Source organism: Mesoplodon bidens (assembly GCF_964165515.1).
Source record: "Mesoplodon bidens genome assembly, chromosome: 6".
Lineage (NCBI taxonomy): Eukaryota > Metazoa > Chordata > Mammalia > Artiodactyla > Ziphiidae > Mesoplodon > Mesoplodon bidens.
In genome coordinates this window covers 10,058,580-10,079,642 of record NC_138162.1, presented here as the reverse complement: position 1 = coordinate 10,079,642, position 21,063 = coordinate 10,058,580, and the positions used below count along the sequence as shown (strand labels likewise).

The 21,063-nt window shown below is 38.3% G+C and overlaps 1 protein-coding gene across 8 annotated transcripts in view; it reads right to left on the bottom strand.

Moving 5' to 3' along the window:
• MAPKAP1 (MAPK associated protein 1) overlaps positions 1–21,063 on the bottom strand; it is a 244,850-nt gene that overhangs the window by 112,148 nt on the left and 111,639 nt on the right. The gene's annotated exons all lie outside the window — the stretch shown is intronic.

Below are 21,063 nucleotides of genomic sequence, written 5' to 3'. Positions count from 1 at the left end.
ATTAATTAATTGCAAAGTGTATGCTAATTGTTTAATTGGTTGCTTGATCTATATAGATCATTTTTTGAATTAAATGAGTTGATTTACAAAGTTTATTGATTGGATGTGACAATGAATTATTTCACTGACTACCTGATTTGCAATTTTCCCAATTAATTCACAAATCTTTAGCTGCAACTCTGCTTATTGAGAGAGAGCCTACTTCAGGTGATCTATACTCAGTCTGTCATGACTAAGAGATATTTATTATATAAAATAGGTAATAAGGACAGATTTAAATTAATGGGAACTGTAAATTTACTAAATGGATGGATAACAAGAAAGTAATCTATGTTTGTCACTATAAATTTCATGTATTTGCAATGCTGTTAAGAAACTTAAAATTCATCTCTGAATGGTACGGGAAACTTACTAATCTTTGCAAAAGGTTACCAACTTCAACACAAAACACTTGTAGAAGGAGAAGAAAGCCCTTTAGATGAGGAAAATATCATGGTGTAGTAGCTAAGGGCTTTGTGTCCAAAGGGACTTGAGTTCAACCTAAGCCCCATTGCTCCTGGACTACGTGATTTCAGAGAATACGCTTCGTTCCCTTCAGATTCCAATTCTACAGAAAGGGTACAGTCACCTAGAGGGGGTTTTGAAGTTTTGATGAGATAATATATGTAGTGCCTAGCATATAACAGAGGTAAAAACATAAATGGTAGTAACTATAATAAAGTCAGATGGAAAATAACTTCTATAGTTAGGTCAACCCTTAAAGACAAATTGTGGATGCATATTAGAGCAACAAAGCAACAATGAAAGTGAGCAACATGTTCTATGTGCAAACATCTGTAACTGGAGTGAACATGTCCACCGTGCTCCAGCCTTGGGGCCACTGAGCCTCCGGGATTTTATGAGCAGGGCAGACACTGATGAAGCAAGCAATGGACAGCACAGATTATTTAGTGCCGTGTAAATCATCCTGAGGAATGTCTGTGAATCCCTAGCACCACAGAGGTTTCAAGGGCAAATAATAAGTCTATTGATCAAAGCAGAAAGCCAAACAGTGGCATCAGAAGAATTCTGCTTTGATTGTCACAGGACGCCCCCAAATCTCCTCGAAACAAACTCAGCAAATGTCACAGCCTAAGCTCTGAAAGCCAAAAGACTCAATGTGCCTAGTGCTATTATTCCCCCCAGTTCTTAAATATAAAGTGTGATATCATTTATTCATTCAAAAAACATTTGTAAAGCGCCTACACTGTGCTGTAGCCTGTCCTGAGCACTGGGAACACAGCAAGGAAAGGAGTGAATAATCCACTCTATGTTATACAAACTAATGGAAGTCTTTTCTGGGTCCTCAGTAAAGTTTAGCAGTAAACAGTGCTCCACCCCCTATCAACCCTTAATTGAACATCTAAGGGGGAAAAAAATGACTAAAATTCCATTTTCTATGCATGGATATTGGTTCCTTTGTGCCTTTATAAGGGAATCATTAATAAAAGAAGCTACTGTGATATTTTGACTTCTAAAACTGCTTCAGGACTTCAAATTAGTACTAGTAAAACAGCCATTAGTATCATTAGCTACATTTATTGAGTACCACGTGCCAGACACTGTGCACAGTGGTTTAGACACATAAGCTCACTGCATCTTCCCATCAGCTCTGTGAGTCCTTTATTATTATTTCTATTTTATGAATTACAAAACTAAGGCTCAGTGAGGTTCATCTTACATGCAAGATTAAACAGCATGCAAGTTATAGAGCTGAGATTCAAACCCAGGCAGTCAAGGGCCCTCACTCCTGACTCCCATCTAATCCTCTGCCTAAGCCATAGTGTGTCAAGATTTCCCAAGGCCCTTGGGAACCTACAATTGTATGGAAATGCTACATATGCTAAAAAGGAGAAGGAAACCACGACATATTATTTATAAAAAATTAGAAGCTTAGAGAGATTTATTTCAATCTCCTCACTTTTACAAATGGGGAATAGATACCTAGAAAAGAGGAATAAGGTGCCCATGATCACCTAGTTAAATGGTGGCAAAGCTGGTTTTCAGAGAACTCAGGTTTCCTTACTTCTCTTCCGTTACTCTTTGATCAAATCAGAAATTGGTGGCATTTTGAAATGGGGAGAGAAAAAAGGGGCAGTTGTGGTCCCTGACTCAGGAATTTGCCAAATATAGACACCTAGAGCTTCCAAAACAACAAAAACGGGGTGCCTCTTCATGACAGTTTGTTGGAAGGAAGACGGGTTTTGCAGTGAGATCTGGTTTTAATGCCAACACAACCACGAACCAGCTACGTGACCAAATCTGTCTGAGCTCCATTTTCTTACCCAGGAAAGGCTTTCCTTGATTTCGTTAGAATCCTTTGGATCTCTAGGAGAATCCAAGTGATTCTCCTCTGTGTTCTTACAGAACTTGGCTGATATTTCTGCATATAATTTATCACACTGCTCTTTTTCTTATTTATGCATCTATGTTCTCCTAAAGAGCAGGGATTCTTCTACTATCTCTGCATCCTCACTGAAGAGTAAAATGGCTGGCATTTAGAACAAATATTTGTTGAATGAATGAATATATGAATGTGTAGACTGAATCACTCTACCCATGAAAAAAAACATAGAGGGTATATTAATGATGTGTGTGTTAACGAGAAAAGGAGAAGTAATAAGCTTTTCTTTTTCTTTTCCTGGCTTGTCACATTGATACCTGTTAGCCAAATGGGGCTTTCAAGGCAGTGCACATGTATCAGAGATAGCAATTCAAGACAAGGGATGAAGGAAGGCCCAGGAAAAAGTGAAAATGAAAGAGGCATTCTTGCAGTTCACCGAGATATGAGTACTGGCATCTCAGTTTTTTATGGAGAAAACAATAAGAAATTATTACAACTATATAAAAATGTTCAATTACATACATATAAAAAGACTAGAAGAAAAGGGACCAAAAAGTTCATAAAGATTATATTTACATTAAAGCAATGAGCACTTTTTTCTTTCTAAATTTCTATTCTTTCCAGATGTCCCATAATATGTATGTATAACTTTCATTTTCCTTTCTTTATAAAATATTTAATTTAATTTTTAATAAGTGTAATATCAATACATTCTTATTGTAGACAATTTAGAAATATGGAACAGTACAAGGAAGTCTGGGAAATCTCTCACCCCACTACACAGAGAAAATCACTTGTCCTAGAGACTCTGAGCATGGCCTGCCTGATTGGTAAGCATGCTCATTTTCTCTACTAGGTTCTGGAATTATGGAAGAAATAACCATAACTACTGCATAAGGGTCTTATAAGGATTAAATGACATAATTAACTGCACAGTGCCTGGCATGAAGAAGGACTCCCATTTTGTCAAAATTTCTTCTACCACTTTTAAGCTTCTGATTACACAGAAGCAGGATTAACTATCTAACAGAAGCATGGTGGATAGCAATGAGACAGAGAAACCTAAAAGTCCTGTTTGTGAGTCACTACCAGAGAGAGAAGAATGATCAAAACGGTAACAAACAAGTACAGGACAACTGGATCCACAAGAAGAGGCTTAATTTTAGAGCTGGGTTGGCATGGAAGGCACAGGCCCTTTTAGGTACCATGGAGCTTGTAAGAGGACTGGAAGTTTAAGAAATGAGTGGATGCAAAATGGAGGCTGCTGCCAAAGAGAGATCCTTTTGGGGGAGATATATAGATCTCCAAAGCTTTAATGAGTACAATTAACTGAATTTCCCTTATTCATATTTCATCAAATAAAGCTACATTTCTTCATTAGAAAAATTTATTGCATTGAATTGCTGACCAATATCCATTTTATGTTCAAAGGCCAGTATGGCTTTTATGAAGAGACAGAAGCCTATATAGCCCATAAATAGATGGTATTTAATTCATATATGAAAATTCAGGAGCATTCCAGGAAGCATCCCAGATTTCTATCAAATGTGATCTGACATGTTCATTCTTATCTTCAGAAAATGCAAAACACACTGAAGTATGAACACAAGACAGATTAATGCTTACTGTTTTTTAAATGAAAAATAAAAGAATGCATGATTCTGAAATGTCCAGAATGCTCATTACATGAGCTCTGCTGCTTATTTTGGTGACAAGCAATATTAAGAGTGTGTCAGACATTAGCAAGAGAAAGATTCTGATGGTTGCAGCTCAGAAGTTCATCTCTTTCAAGTCAGAGAAAAGATTTTTAAGACTCCCAAGATTTCCTTTTCTCTAAAACACACCCCCCATAAATGGAAAGTAGAACTGATAAATAACACTGTAACGTTTGTCAAGCCACAGCAACCTCAGACAGGAAGAGTTAAATCTAAATTTCCTGGTAAAGTTCTAGGGAGAAAATATCCACTAATTTTTAGGTGGAAGCAAGACCTTCATATTGTTCTGTCTGAACTCCTTTTAGGACAGTTTCTATTGCTATGTCTTCAAGTTCCCTGACCACAGCATGCTTCCTCCTGCCACAGCATCACTGCCACACGGTTCCATCTGCCAGGAGCCTTCCCCTGCCAAATGTCCCTGGCATCACTTTCTGAGGGAACTCCTCCCTGGTTCCCAGATGAGGCTCTCACAAATGGCATTCCTTCCCTGCAAAGCACTTAACTCAGCTTCTAAGCAAACATTATTTGGCTTAATTATTCGCCCATTTCCCTCACTAGGTTGTAGAATTCATGAAAGAGAAACTATGTCTTGTTCCCCTCACCACTGTACACCCAGCAAAATGCCTGGTACATAGCAAACACTCAATAAATATTTACTGAATGCATGAATGAATACAAATGATAAGTGAAATGAGCCAGTTACAAAGTGCTGTTACACTTGATAATTTCGTCTTCCCCACCAAACTGTAAATTTTTTGAGAGCAACAATTGCGTTTCTCTTGTTCTCCATTTTATCCTCGATACCCAGGGCCTGGAACTCCATAAATATTTGCTGAATGAAGAAATGATGAGGGACTTAAGTCTTTGAGATTAAGCAGGATATCAAAAGAAGAGTGAGAAAGGCATTTCTAAGGAAACAGCAAAAGCAGACATGGTGCGTGTCAAGAAGCTGCCAGTTAAAGAATGTGATGCGTTAGAATGTACGGGAGCATACCTGGGGGTCAGATGGGAAGGGCACCTTAGGCTGTATTATTTAGGTAAACGGTTCTCAATGGTGACTGTAAGGAGTATAAATTAGAAGCAGCAACCTAGAAATGGGAGAAGAGTAGACAGTGGCAGGCATGCAGACAGCCAAAAAAAAAAGGGGGGGGTTGGTGGTGGTGGCGGTGTGGGGAGTGTAAAGAATTTAAATTGCAAAGTTGTCAGAAAACGTATAATGTAAAGTCAAACGCTCCTAGATACTTTCATAAGCCCACAAGGGCAGCACTGTATCATAGCATGGTACCATTACTTGAGTCATCAAGAAAGGGCTAAATTATGCTACTATTGCTGAACTAATACTAGTATTCATTGCAGTAGTAGCTGCTGGAGTTATAGTATTTAGCAGCAACAGAAACAAACATTTACTGAGCACTTGCCATGTATTTTCTCATTTTATTTTCATAACCACCCTGATAGGAAGTTTCTATCCTCATTTTACACATGAGAAAAATGGAATACATGGGCTGAAGTAATTCATCCAAGATCACCCTAATGGTTAGTGCCAGAATGCAAACCCAGACTATGACTCTGAATCCCACACTCTTAACCACTGTGTTACATACTGATTAAGAAGGCAGAGGAAAATGTTAACACATGTTAGTGAGCTTCTATGAAATATTACAAAAATAAAGAAACCTCGATACTGAATGAGATAAACCTCAACTATCTAGGCAGTCCCCCAAGTTTCCCAAGGGCTCTATGAGAATGAAGTGAATCCACAGTGAAATCCACTGCATGGCTATATCATGTGTTGGCATACTCTACAGCTGCACTTTCCAAACATGTGGCTACTGAGTCCTTGAAATGTGGCTAGTCTGAATTGAGATGTGCTGTAAATAGCAATAAACATTGGATTTTGAATACGTGACCAAAAAAAAAAAGAACATTAAAAATCTCATTAATAATTTTTCTATCAATTACATGTTGAAATGATAATACTTAGGCTATAACGGGTTAATAAAATATATTATGAAAATTAATTCCACTTGTTTTTTGGAAATGTTTAAATATGTGATTACTAGAAAATTTTAAATTGTAAATGTGGCTTACATTTGTAGCTTGTATTATACATATTTTCCGGCTTTATTAAAATATAATTCACATATAGCATTGTGTAGGTTTAAGGTGTTGATACAATACACCTACATATTACCAAATGATTACTACCAAGTAGTACTAGCCAATACATCCATCACGGTGAGAACATTTGGCAACCTTAGCAACTTTTCAAATGCGCTGTACTCTGATCCCAAGAACTTATAACTGAAAGTCTATAACCTCTGACCAACATCTCCCCATTTCCCCCACACCCTAGGCCCTGGTAACCACCATTCTAATCTCTGTTTCTATGTGTCCGCTTTTTTAGGTTCCACATATAAGTGATATCATACAGTATTTGTCTTTCTCTGTCTACCTTATCTCACTTAGCATCATGTCCTCAAGGTCCATCTATGTTGTTGAAAATAGCAGGATTTCCTTCTTTCTCATGGCTGAGTAATATTCCATTGTGTGTATAAATACACCATTATCATCTTTATCCATTCACCCATACATGAACAGTTAGGTTGTTTCCATATCTTGGCTATTGTGAATAATGCTGCAATGAACTTGGGAGTGCAGGTATCTCTTTGCTATCCTGTTTGCATTTCCCATGGATACATACCCAAAAGTGGGATTGCTGGATCATATGGCAGTTCTATTTTTAATATTTTGAGGGACCTCCATACTGTTTTCCATAGTGCCTGTATCAATTTCCATTCCTACCAACAGTGCACAAGGGTTCCCTTTTCTCCATGTCCTCGCCAACACTTGTTATATCTTGTCTTTTTGATGATAGTCATTCTAACAGGTGTGAAATGATTGCATTGCATTTCATTTGGACAGCACTGCTCTATAGCCAAAAACTTCCACTCACTGAGCACTGTGATAATCTCCAAAGTATACTACACCAGCTTTGTATAACACAGCAAATTTCTTCAGGTTTTTAGTATCAGTACTTCACCTGTCAGTAGCCTAATGAAAAGCAATAGTAAATAAGAGACCAGTGAAATATGCTGAATCTCTCAGGGACACCTGAAAAGAAGAAGGCAAAGAATGGCTATTCTAGTGTACAATGGAGTCATAACACACGACTGAAATCTCTGCATAAAAATGAGGACTAGGGCCTCCCTGGTGGCGCAGTGGTTGAGAGTCCGCCTGCCGATGCAGGGGATACGGGTTCGTGCCCCGGTCTGGGAGGATCCCATATGCCGCGGAGCGGCTGGGCCCGTGAGCCATGGCCGCTGGGCCTGCGCGTCCGGAGCCTGTGCTCCGCAACGGGAGAGGCCACAACAGTGAGAGGCCCGCATACCGCAAAAAGAAAAAAAAAAAAAAAAAATGAGGACTAGTTGGGGCTTCCCTGGTGGCACAGTGGTTAAGAATCCGCCTGCCAAGGCAGGAGACAAGGGTTCGAGCCCTGGTCCGGGAAGATCCCACATGCGGCAGAGCAACTAAGACCGTGCGCCACAACTACTGAGCCCTCGTGCCACAACTACTGAAGCCTGTGCACCTAGAGTCCGTGCTCCAAAACAAGAGAGGCCACCTCAATGAGAAGCCCGCACACTGCAATGAAGAGTAGCCCCCGCTCACTGTCCGCGCGCAGCAACGAAGACCCAATGCAGCCAAAATAATAATAATAAAATAAATAAAAATTTATTTTAAAAAATTAGGACTAGTCAAAATTATTCTTAAAAATCCCTTAAATTATCTATGAAGTAAAATAAACGTGGTTTTCTGTCAAGAACAAGTGCATACCTCCTATCTCAAGTTCTTGACAAGGTAAAACCTCACTGAATTTTATTTTTTTCTCTTTTACAAATGGGTGATCCTAAAAAGACAGTGTTTCAGTCTTGAATCTGGTGGAGAAATATAAATTAAGGAATGTTTTAAAAAATCTTACAGGTCAGAAATAGATGCACACAAATATAGTCAACAGATCTTTGACAAAGGAGCAAAGGCAACTCAATGGAGAAATGATGGTTTTCCCAACTGGATATTAAGAAGAAAAAAAAAGAAAAGAAAAAGAAAGACATCTAGACACAGACCTTACACATTTCACAAAAATTAACTCTAAATGGATCAGAGACCTAAATGTAAAGCACAAAACTATGACACTTCTACAAAATAACATAGGAGAAAAAGTAGGTAACCTTAGGTTTGGTGATGACTTTTTAGCTATAACACCAAAAGCACAATCTATGAAAAAAATTGGTAAGCTGAAGTTCATTAACATTAAAAACTTCAGCTCTGCCAAAAATGCTGTTAAGAGAATAAAAACATGAGCAGACACCAAAAACAACGGAAACTATGAACGAGCAGCCTGCGAAAAAGAGACCCCAAACACAGTTAAGTTAAGCAAAATGAGAAGACAGAGAAACACACGTCAGGTGAAGGAGCAAGGTAAAAACCCACCAGACCAAACAAATGAAGAGGAAATAGGTAGTCTATCTGAAAAAGAATTCAGAATAATGATAGTAAAGACGATCCAAAATCTTGGAAACAGAATGGAGAAAATACAAGAAACGTTTAACAAGGGCCTAGAAGAACTAAAAAGCAAACAAACCATGATGAACAACACAACAAATGAAATTAAAAATTCTCTAGAAGGAATCCATAGCAGAATAACTGAGGCAGAAGAACGGATAAGTGACCTGGAAGATAAAATAGTGGAAATAACTACTGAAGAGCAGAATAAAGAAAAAAGAATGAAAAGATTTGAGGACATTCTTAGAGACCTCTGGGACAACGTTAAACGCACCAACATTCGAATTATAGGGGTCCCAGAGAAGAAGAGAAAAAGAAAGGGTCTGAGAAAATATTTGAAGAGATTATAGTTGAAAACTTCCCTAACATGGGAAAGGAAACAGTCACCCAACTCCAGGAAGGAAAGAGAGTCCCATACAGGATAAACCCTAGGAAAAACATACCAAGACACATATTAATCAAACTACTGAAAATTAAATACAAAGAAAAAATAATAAAAGCAGCAAGGGAAAAACAACAAATAACATACAAGGGAATGCCCATAAGGTTAACAGCTGATCTTTCAGCAGAAACTCTGCAAGCCAGAAGGGAGTGGCAGGACACATTTAAAGTGATGAAAGGGAAAAACATACAACCAAGATTACCCTACCCAGCAAGGATCTCATTCAGATTTGATGAGGAAATTAAAACGTTTACAGACAAGCAAAAGCTAAGAGAATTCAGCACCACCAAACCAGCTTTACAACAAATGCTAAAGGAACTTCTCTAGGCAGGAAACACAAGAGAAGGAAAAGACCGACAATAACAAAACCAAAACAATTAAGAAAATGGTAATAGGAACATACATATCGATAACTACCTTAAATGTAAGTGGATTAAATGCTCCAACCAAAAGACACAGACTGGCTGAATGGGTACAAAAACAAGACCCATATGTATGCTGTCTACAAGAGACCCACTTCAGACCTAGGGACACATACAGACTGAAAGTGAGGGGATGGAAAAAGATATGCCATGCAAATGGAAATCAAAAAGAAAGCTGGAGTAGCAATTCTCATATCAGACAAAATAGACTTTAAAATAAAGACTATTAGAAGAGACAAAGAAGGACACTACATAATGATCAAGGGATCAATCCAAGAAGAAGATATAACAACTGTAAATATTTATGCACCCAACATAGGAGCACCTCAATACATAAGGCAAATGCTAACAGCCATAAAAGGGGAAATCGACAGTAACACAATCATAGAAGGGGACTTTAACACCCCACTTTCACCAATGGACAGATCATCCAAAATGAAAATAAATAAGGAAACACAAGCTTTAAATGATACATTAAACAAGATGGACTTAATTGAGATTTATAGGACATCCCATCCAAAAACAACAGAATACACTTTCTTCTCAAGTGCTCATGGAATGTTCTCCAAGATAGATCATACCTTGGGTCACAAACCAAGCCTTGGTAAATGTAAGAAAACTGAAATCGTATCAAGTATCTTTTCTGACCACAATGTTGTGAGACTAGATATCAATTACAGGAAAAAATCTGTAAAAATACAAACACATGGAAGCTAAACAATACACTACTTAATAACCAAGAGATGACTGAAGAAATCAAAGAGGAAATCAAAAAATACCTAGAAACAAATGACAATTAAAACACGATGACCCAGGGCTTCCCTAGTGGCACAGTGGTTGAAAATCTGCCTGCCGATGCAGGGGACACGGGTTCGTGCCCCGGTCCGGGAAGATCCCACATGCCGCGGAGCGGCTGGGCCCGTGAGCCATGGCCGCTGAGCCTGCGCGTCCGGAGCCTGTGCTCCGCAACGGGAGAGGCCACAGCAGTGAGAGGCCCATGTACCGCAAAAAAAAAAAAAAAAAAAAAACACGATGACCCAAAACCTATGGGATGCAGCAAAAGCAATTCTAAGAGGGAAGTTTATAGCAATACAATCCAACCTCAAGAAACAAGAAGCATCTCAAATAAACAACCTACCCTTACACCTAAAGCTATTAGAGAAAGAAGAAGAACAAAACCTCCTAAGTTAGCAGAAGGAAAGAAATCATAAAGATCAGATCAGAAATAAATGAAAAAGAAATGAAGGAAACAGTAGCAAAGATCAATAAAACTAAAAGTTGGTTCTTTGAGAAGATAAAATTGATAAACTGCTTGCCAGACTCATCAAGAAAAAAGGGAGAACACTCAAATCAACAGAATTAGAAATGAAAAAGAAGTAATAACTGACACTACAGAAATACAAAGGATCATGAGAGATTACTACAAGCAACTCTATGCCAGTAAAATGGACAAATTCTTAGAAAAGCACAACCTTCTGAGACTGAACTAGGAAGAAATAGAAAATATAAACAGACCAATCACAAGCACTGAAATTGAGACTGTGATTAAAAATCTTCCAACAAACAAAAGCCCAGGACCAGATGGCTTCACAGGCGAATTCTATCAAACATTTAGAGAAGAGCTAACACCTATCCTTCTCAAACTCTTCCAAAATATAGCAGAGGGAAGAACACTCCCAAACTCATTCTACGAGGCCACCATCACCCTGATACCAAAACCAGACAAAGATGTCACAAAGAAAGAAAACTACAGGCTAATATCACTGATGAACATAGATGCAAAAATTCTCAACAAAATACTAGCAAACAGGGCTTCCCTGGTGGCACAGTGGTTGAGAGTCCGCCTGCCGATGCAGGGGACACGGGTTCGTGCCCCGGTTTGGGAAGATCCCACATGCCGTGGAGCGGCCAGGCCCGTGAGCCATGGCCGCTGAGCCTGTGCGTCCGGAGCCTGTGCTCCGCAACGGGAGAGGCCACAACAGTGAGAGGCCCGCGTACCGCTAAAAAAAAAAAAAAAAAAAAAAAAAAAAAAAAAAAAATACTAGCAAACAGAATCCAACGTCACATTAAAAGTATCATACACCATGATCAAGTGGGGTTTATCCCAGGAATGTAAGGATTCTTCAATATATGCAAATCAATCAATGTGATACACCATATTAACAAACTGAAGGAGGAAAACCATATGATCATCTCAATAGATGCAGAAAAAGCTTTCGACAAAATTCAACACCCATTTATGATAAAAACCCTCCAGAAAGTAGGCACAGAGGGAATTTACCTCAACATAATAATGGCAATATATGACAAACCCACAGCCAACATCATTCTCAGTGGTGGAAAACTGAAACCATTTCCACTAAGATCAGGAACAAGACAAGGCTGCGCACTCTCACCACTATTATTCAACATAGTTTTTCAAGTTTTAGCCACAACAATCAGAGAAGAAAAAGAAATAAAAGGAATCCAAATCAGAAAAGAAGAAGTAAAGCTGTCACTGTTTGCAGATGACATGATACTATACATAGAGAATCCTAAAGATGCTACCAGAAAACTACTAGAGCTAATCAATGAATCTGGTAAAGTAGCAGGACACAAAATTAAGGCACAGAAATCTCTTGCATTCCTATACATTAAGGATGAAATATGTGAAGGAGAAATTAAGGAAACGGTCCCATTTACCAATGCAACAAAAAGAATAAAATACCTAGGAATAAACCCACCTAAGGAGACAAAAGACCTGCATGCAGAAAACTACAAAACATTGACGAAAGAAATTAAAGATGATACAAACAGATGGAGAGATATACCATGTTCTTGGATTCGAAGAATCAACATTGTGAAAATGACTATACTACCCAAAGCAATTTACAGATTCAATGCAATCCCTATCAAACTACCAATGGCATTTTCCACAGAACTAGAAGAAAACATTTCACAATTTGTATGGAAACACAAAAGACCCCGAATAACCAAAGCAATCTTGAGAAAGAAAAACAGAGCTGGAGGAATCAGGCTCCCTGACTTCAGAGTATACTACAACACTACAGTAATGAAGACAGTATGGTACTGGCACCTAAACAGAAATAACAGATCAATGGAACAGGATAGAAAGCCCAGAGATAAACCCACACACATATGGTCACCTTATTTTTGATAAAGGAGGCAAGACTATACAATGGAGAAAAGACAACCTCTTCAGTAAGTGGTGCTGGGAAAACTGGACAGCTACACGTGAAAGAATGAAATTAGATCACTCCCTAACACCATACACAAAAATAAACTAAAAATGGATTAAAGACCTAAATGTAAGGCCAGACACTATAAAACTCTTAGAGGAAAACATTTGGCAGAACACTCTATGACATAAACCACAGCAAGATCCTTTTTGACCCACCACCTAGAGAAATGGAAATAAAACCAAAAATAAACAAATGGGACCTAATGAAACTTCAAAGCTTTTGCATAGCAAAGGACACTATAAACAAGACGAAAAGACAACCCTCAGAATGGGAGAAAATATTTGCAAATGAAGCAACTGACAAAGGATTAATCTCCAACAGTGACAAGCAGCTCATGCAGCTCAATATCAAAAAAACAAACAACCCAATCCAAAAATGGGCAGAAGATCTAAATAGACATTTCTCCAAAGAAGATATACAGATTGCCAACAAACACATGAAAAAAGTGCTCAACATCACTAATCATTAGAGAAATGCAAATCAAAACTACAATGAGGTATCACCTCACACCAGTCAGAATGGCCAGAATGGCCATCATCAAAAAATCTACAAACAGGAAATGCTAGACCGGGTGTGGAGAAAAGGGAACCCTCTTGAACTGTTGGTGGGAATGTAAATTGATACAGCCACTATGGAGAACAGTACGGAGGTTCCTTAAAAAACTAAAAATAGAACTACCATACGACCCAGCAATCCCACTACTGGACATATACCCTGAGAAAACTATAATTCAAAAAGAGTCACGTACCACAATGTTCTTTGCAGCACTATTTACAACAGCCAGGACATAGAAGCAACCTAAGTGTCCATCGACAGATGAATGGATAAAGAAGATGTGGCACATATATACAATGGAATATGACTCAGCCATAAAAAGAAACGAAATTGAGTTATTTTTAGTGAGGTGGATGGACCTAGAGTCTGTCATACAGAGTGAAGTAAGTCAGAAAGAGAAAAACAAATACCGTATGCTAACATATATATATGGAATCTAAAAAAATAAAAGAAAAAAATGGTTCTAAAGAATCTAGGGGGAGGACGGCAATAAAGATGCAGATGTAGAAAATGGACTTGAGGACACGGGGAGGGGGAAGGGTAAGCTGGGACGACGTTAGAGACTGGCATGGACATATATATACTACCAAATGTAAAATAGATAGCTAGTGGGAAGCAGCCACATAGCACAGGGAGATGAGCTCAGTGCTTTGTGACCATCTAGAGGGGTAGGATAGGGAGGGTGGGAGGGAGATGCAAGAGGGAGGAGATATGGGGATATATGTATATGTATAGCTGATTCACTTTGTTATAAAGCAGAAACTAACACACCATTGTAAAGCAATTATACTCCAATAAAGATTAAAAAAAAAAAAGAAGCAACCAAGCTATCCTTCAGTAGGTGAATGGAAAAACTGTGGTATATCCATAGAATGGAGTATTAGTCACCATATGAAATATGAGCTATCAAGCCAGAAAAAGACATGAAGGAAACTTAAAACACATACCGCTGAGTGAAAGAAGCCAGTGTGAAAAGGCTACATATGGAATGATTCCAAGTAGCCTACATTATGGAAAATGCAAAACTACAGAGACAGTAAAAAGATGAGTGGTTGCCAAAGGTGAGAGGAGTGGGATGAATAAATAGAACACAGGGCATTTTTAGGCTGGTGAAACCATTCTGTATGATACGATAATTAGAATTGTACACAAAGTGTACCTAATGTAAACTGCTGACTTTAGTCAATTATAATGTATCAGTATATGTTCAACAATTGTAACAAATGTACCACACTAGTGCAACATGCCACTAATAGGGAAAAATGAGAGGCAGGAAGGAGATATTGTGGGAACTTTATAACTTCTGGGCAATTTTTCTGTAAATCTAAAACTGCCCTAAAAAATAAAGTCTATTAAAGAGATTTAAAGGTAACTGGCTTTAGAACTGTAAAAAAATTCGAAATAGAAAATAAAGAAAACGAAGAAAGCATAAAAAACAAAGCTTAAAACAAGTAGACTAACACGAAACCAACATGTCAGTGGTTATAATAAATGTTAGTAAGATAAACTTCCCTATGAAAAGACAGTGACTTAGACTGGGCCAAAAAGGAAAAACCTCACAAAGGTATTCAACATAGCTAAAACAAAAAGGCAAAGGTAAAAGCCTGAACAAAGACACACTGGAGAAGTACAAAGAAGAACAGTGGAAAAAATAGCTCATTGTCACTGAAATAAAGAAAAAGGCAGGACACAATACATAAATAAAACAAATCGGATTGTTTTACATTGAAAAAGGTACAACTCACAATAAAGATATGAAATGCATGAATCTTTTTGTGCACTGATATATACACATACATATATAAAGTGGAAACCGCTGAAATCTCAGGAGAAAAATCACACACACACACAGGAAACTTAATTCATTTCTCTTAATCATTCATAGACCAAAAATAGTCAAAAACTGTTAAGAACATAATAGTAATTTAAAATGCTGATTTAATAAGTATATATTGAATTCTGTAACCTATAGAGAATAATTTTCCAGAATCTGTAGAATATTTATAAAACATTATTAAACAGTAGGCCAAATATAGATAAATCTCTAAGCATAAATTTTATAGGGCACATTTTCTGGTCAACATTCAATAAACATAAATCTACATAACAAAGTCAAAATTTAAATATTCAACTACCTAGAGACTGAAATGATTTAATTTAGCTTCTTCCAAATAGATTTCAGTTTCCTCCAAAATCTGTGCACCAAAATAAGCAGGAAATTATCTTAAATACCACACTTCAATCCTGCTAAAGAATTAACAAGTGTAAGAGTCAAGGAAGCCAAGAATTCCAGCCAATTCTCCATTCCTTCCCAGGGGCCACAGCCTACTTCCATAGACATTTTTCAAGGCACAGAGACAGGAGAACAACCTTCTCGAATAAATAATTTTCTTGAAAATAAAGGAAAGCTCTCCCATTCATCTAGCAATTTGCCCCGCTGTGAATGAAGAGCTCTTCCACATGGCCAACCCACTGGAAAAGATCAAGTAAGGATCTATTCCAACACTGAAGTACAAACAAGCTAGAAAGAAAATAACCCTGTACTTCACTTCCTGACAGGAAGAGATCCCAGGTGTTTACTTTATAGACTGTCTTATATCAAACAGAACTGAGAAATCCACTGTCACATAAGAGGTGCAAAAAAATTTCAAAAGACCATGGCTTCTTTGGAGTCAATGTAATTTTGTAATTCAATATATACTTACAGAGCAACTGTTTTAAAATGTCAGCATGCTAGGTACACTCAGGAATACAAATCTTAATAAGATACACTCAATTTCAAAGGTTTACAAACTAGTACAAGAAATAATCTCTATTTGGGGGGTTCAGAATTGGTAATTAAATTGTTTGAATCTTCCTTAGCCTTACTAATTTTTGGTCTTCTTTGTTTATCAGTTTCTGATAGCAGGTATTGAAATTTCCTGTTCTGACTGTGGATCAGTCAAAGATGCTCCTTAAAATTACCTTAAAATATACTGAGACTATGTTGCTAGATGCATACACAGTCAGAATTATTATATTATCTTGGTGGGCTATTCCTTTTTTCATTATGTAGTTTACCAAAATATCCCTATTGATGTTGTTTTTGCCTTAAATTCTACTGTTTGACTCACTGCCACCCTCCTCCCCAATCCCCTTTTGCCAGGTGGAGCTGAGGACTCTGACCCATGGGAAAGGAGATGGCAGAACGTCTGCTTAACAGCTTTTGGACTGAGAAGAAAATAAGGTTCTTTTTTTCTTTTTTCTAATTAAAAAAATATTTTTTTAATTTATTTAATTAATTTATTTTTGGCTGTGTTGGGTCTTCCTTGCTACGCGTGGGCTTTCTCTAGTTGTGGCGAGCGGGGGCTACTCTTCGTTGAGGTGTGCAGGCTTCTCATTGCAGTAGCTTCTCTTGTTGCGGAGCACGGGCTCCAGGCGCATGCGGGCTTCAGTATTTGTGGCACACGGGCTCAGCAGTTGTAGCTCGCGGGCTCTAGAGTGCAGGCTCAGTAGTTGTGGCACATGGGCTTAGCTGCTCCACCGCATGTGGGATCTTCCCAGACCAGGGCTCGAACCTGTGTCCCCTGCATTGGCAGGTAGATTCTTAACCACTGCCCCACCAGGGAAGCCCCAAGGATCTTTTGTAAAACAATGGTTTTTAATTCTGATGAAGTCCAATTTATCTTTTTTTTTTCCTACTGTGGATCATGCTTTTAGGGTCATGTATAAGAACTCTTCATCTAGCCCTCAGTTCCAAAGATGTTTTCCTCTAAAAGTTCTATGGTTTTACATTTTACATTTAAGTTGAAATTTCATTTTGAGTTAATTTTACACAAGGCACGTGGTTTAGGTTGTAGTTTATTTTTTTGGCTTATGGATGTCCAACTGCCCAGCATCATTTGTTGAAAAGGCTATCCTTGCACCACTTAATTTGTATGTGCTTTTAATACGAAGACTCATTCTTATCTGCCTTCAATTCCGGGAAATTCTCTGGCATTAGCTCTTCAAATATTGTTTCCCTGCTGTTCCCTCTATTCTTTGCTTCACATATGGGAGGCTTTGGATCTTTCCCCCATGTCTCTTAACTTACCTTTCCTTCTTTGTATCTCTTTGTATCTTTGTGTTGCATCCTGAGTTGAATTCATTAGTACTATCTTTCAATTCATTTCCTCTTTAACTGGGCCCAGTCTAAAGCTTATCCAACATACTTTTTTTTTTTTAACTTTCATAACTGCATTTTATATTTCCAGAACTTTTAATTGGTTCTTTTCTAAATCCACCTCTTGATTCTATCTGCTCAGTTTTGTTTCACAATTTCCTAGAAGTTTACCCATGGGTGTTATTCCTTCATCATTTTGATGATTTTAAACATATTTATTTGAAATTTATTTTCAGATTGCTTTATTATAATTTTGTTGGGTGTGAATTTTTCTCCGGATTATTGTCTTTCTTTCTTAGTACTAGTTATACTGGTTTGCTTTGGAATTTTAATTTGCTAGCTCTTCTTGAATAGGAATGCTTCCTCTCTTTTTCTCTCTCCCTTTCTTCCTCTCTCACGCCTCCCTGTCTATTGCCACTGTCTTCCATCTTCATCAAAGCAGAGGCCTCCAGTCTAGAGCCAGGTCTTACACTGGCAGCTCAGGGTTCCTACCCTTCGGTGATACTAGGGACACTAGGGATATCATAAACCCAGTCACATCGTGGCCAGGTCCTGGTCACAGTGCTATCTTATTCCCCTGCCACCCCAGAAACACAACTTGAAACGAGCCACAGACCCAGGCAGCTTTGTTCAGTTTCTTTTCATAGGCACGAAAATCCACCCCAGATCCTAGTTTCCAGCAGTGAGACTTCCTCTAGTCCCCATCCAGGCATGAAGTTCCTTTGGTCCCTATACCTTCGAGCAGTGTTTCCCACTTTTTTTGACACCTTGGGATACTTAGAAAATAACAGCATCTGTACGGCACACAGAAAGATGGATGACTCTGTTCCCTACCCAGAAATGATGGCTGGAGGCTCTGACTACCCTCAGACCACCCAGTTGCCCTGAAGCCTGAGAAAAATCAGTATTTCACATACTGGTAAACTTATTCACAGCATGTTCCTTTAGAAGTAATGCTCTAAAAGAATCAACTCCCAGCACACTCTGCCTATTTCTGAACTTGGTTCTGTTCCTAGTCCACAGGATGGTTAACTGGTTATTAAAATACAAGTATGTCAACAACATACTCCATTTATCATTACTATGTATTTGAAGCAGAATATAGAATTTAAAGCATGAACTTAAAGGGTCATCATAACCAGAAGTCCGTGCTTTTCCCTCTGTTTAGAGCACCCTCCTCTCAACTTCTCTGCATCACCTTTTCCTACTCCTTCAGGTTTCAGTTTAGATGTCACTTAAGCAAGGTTGCTTTTCATGACTCCAGTCTCACCACCAAGTATGGGGTCAGATCTTCTCAGGATTTTGCATGCTACTGTATTGGACTATTATAGTATTGAATTATCATTGCCTATTGTATTGTATTATCATTGCCTAGAGTACTGTGTTATTATTGCCTATTATTATTACCTTTGACAATAACCTCCTTGATGGCATAAACTGCCTTTTTCACTTCTGTATTTCCAGATCTAGCACAGTGCCTGTACTAAGCATGAACTCAATAAATATTTTAATATCACCTATAACAGAGTTCCATGGTAAGGACTATAATGTAATAGTGAAGAGTGGGGCTCTTGAGTCAGAAATTCCCGAGTTTAACAAATAACAAATGTTGACAAGGATGTGGAGAAAAGGGAACCCTTGTATACTGTTGGTGGGAATGTAAATTGGTGCAGCCACTGTGGAAAACAGCATGGAGGTTTCTCAAAAACCTAAAAATAGAACTACCATATGATCCAGCAATTCCACTCCTGGGTATATAACCGAAAAATAACAAAACACTAATTTGAAAAGATACATGCGCTCCAATGTTCAAAGCTGCACAATTTACAACTGCCAGGACATGGATACAACTTAAGTGTCCATCAACAGATGAATGAATAAAGAAGATGTGGTATATATATACACAATGGAATACTACTCAGCCGTAAAAAAAGAGTAAAATTTTGCCATTGGCAGCAACAATGGATGGACTTGGAGGGCATTATGCTAAGTGAAATAAGTCAGAGAAAGACAAATACTATATGCTATCACTTATACGTGGAATCTAAAAAATACAACAAACTAGTGAATAAAACAAAAAAGAAGCAAACTTACAGATATAGAGAACAAACGTTATCAGTGGGGAGAGGGAAGCAGGGGCAATATAGGGGAAGGGAGAAAAAAGGGTTATTATGGAATTATATAAAATCACGTGTGTGAAACTTTTGGAAATTGTAAAGCACTACAGAATTTAAATAATCATTCATTCAATTAAAAAAAATTCCTGGGTTTAAATACCAGTTCTACCACTTACTGTGTAATTCAGAAAAGTTACTTAGCCTCTCTACACTTTAGTTTCCTCATCTGTAAAATGTATGTCACAGTTCAACTCCTATTACTTGCTGTGTAACCCTGAGCAAGTTCCTTTGCCTCTCTTGGTTTCGGTTCCTGCATCAAGCAGTGTTCTAAGGATTAACTCAGACAACATACATCAAGTAGCTAGCACTTGCTTGCTTCCACTTCACGCTGAAAAGGGACAACACCATAGCTCAGCCTTGAGCACAGCTGCAGACTCAACCCTTTTCTGAGCCTACGTGGTATCTTGGTTGAAAAGGCTTTCTATTGCCATAGGAGCAATAAGGATTATCTTCATATCCACAATTTTTTCAGGCAAAGTGGAGGGCAATGTCAATGCGAACCTGAAAGAATAATTTTAAGTGCAAATTTAATGTACCTAAAGGAAACACACACACACACCTAACAGACTGGACCATTCTAACTCAAAATGTGAGAAGGGAAAGCCTCCATGAGAATCCATTTCCAAAATGAAGGCATCCACTACATTTAGCTGTATCCCAAACCCTACTGCTGGGAAGGGCACATAAAACTAGGAGAAGATGCCTGTCAGATAAGAAATTCAAGTATGGGAGAACTAATGCAGCAAACCACTTTAAAGTTCAAGTTATGATGTACATATATAGAGACTCTACTTTCAAGCATTACATTTTTAATATAATAGTTTAATGAGGAATAGAGTCTAGTAATTGAGAGAAAAATTGGTCACTGACTGATAACAAAGAAAACTGTAATTCAGACCAAAAGGAAATAAAGTAAAAATCTTGGCATCAAACAGACTGGAAAACAAATTCTGACTCTGTCATCTCCCACTGGTGTAAACTTCAGCAAATAACTCTCTGATCCTGAGCTTCCTCCTCTGCAAAATGAGGATCATGATGCTCACCTCACAGGAAGTGGGAGAATTAAATGAGAAATCAGGTATGAAGTGCCCAGCACCATGCCCAACTCATGATTGGTGCTCAACAAACACTAGTTCCCTCCACTACTGCCCATGCTCCTTTTATCAGCAAGCATCATAAAAGGGTTTGGATCCTGCTAAAATGCATTTCCTCATGTCTGGATTCACAAACTTATCAGTCTGCTTGCAAGCAGATTCTCTGAGATCAGCCTGAGTTACACATGCCCAAGACCTGGTGAGCAACCTGACCTGGATCAGTGTGGACGTCTGGCTCCCAGGCCAAAGCCTAGAAAGACTGACCGGGCCCAGAATGCAGCATGGGTGGCCAGGAGACAGCCAGAAACTAGAGCAGCCAAAAAGAGGGA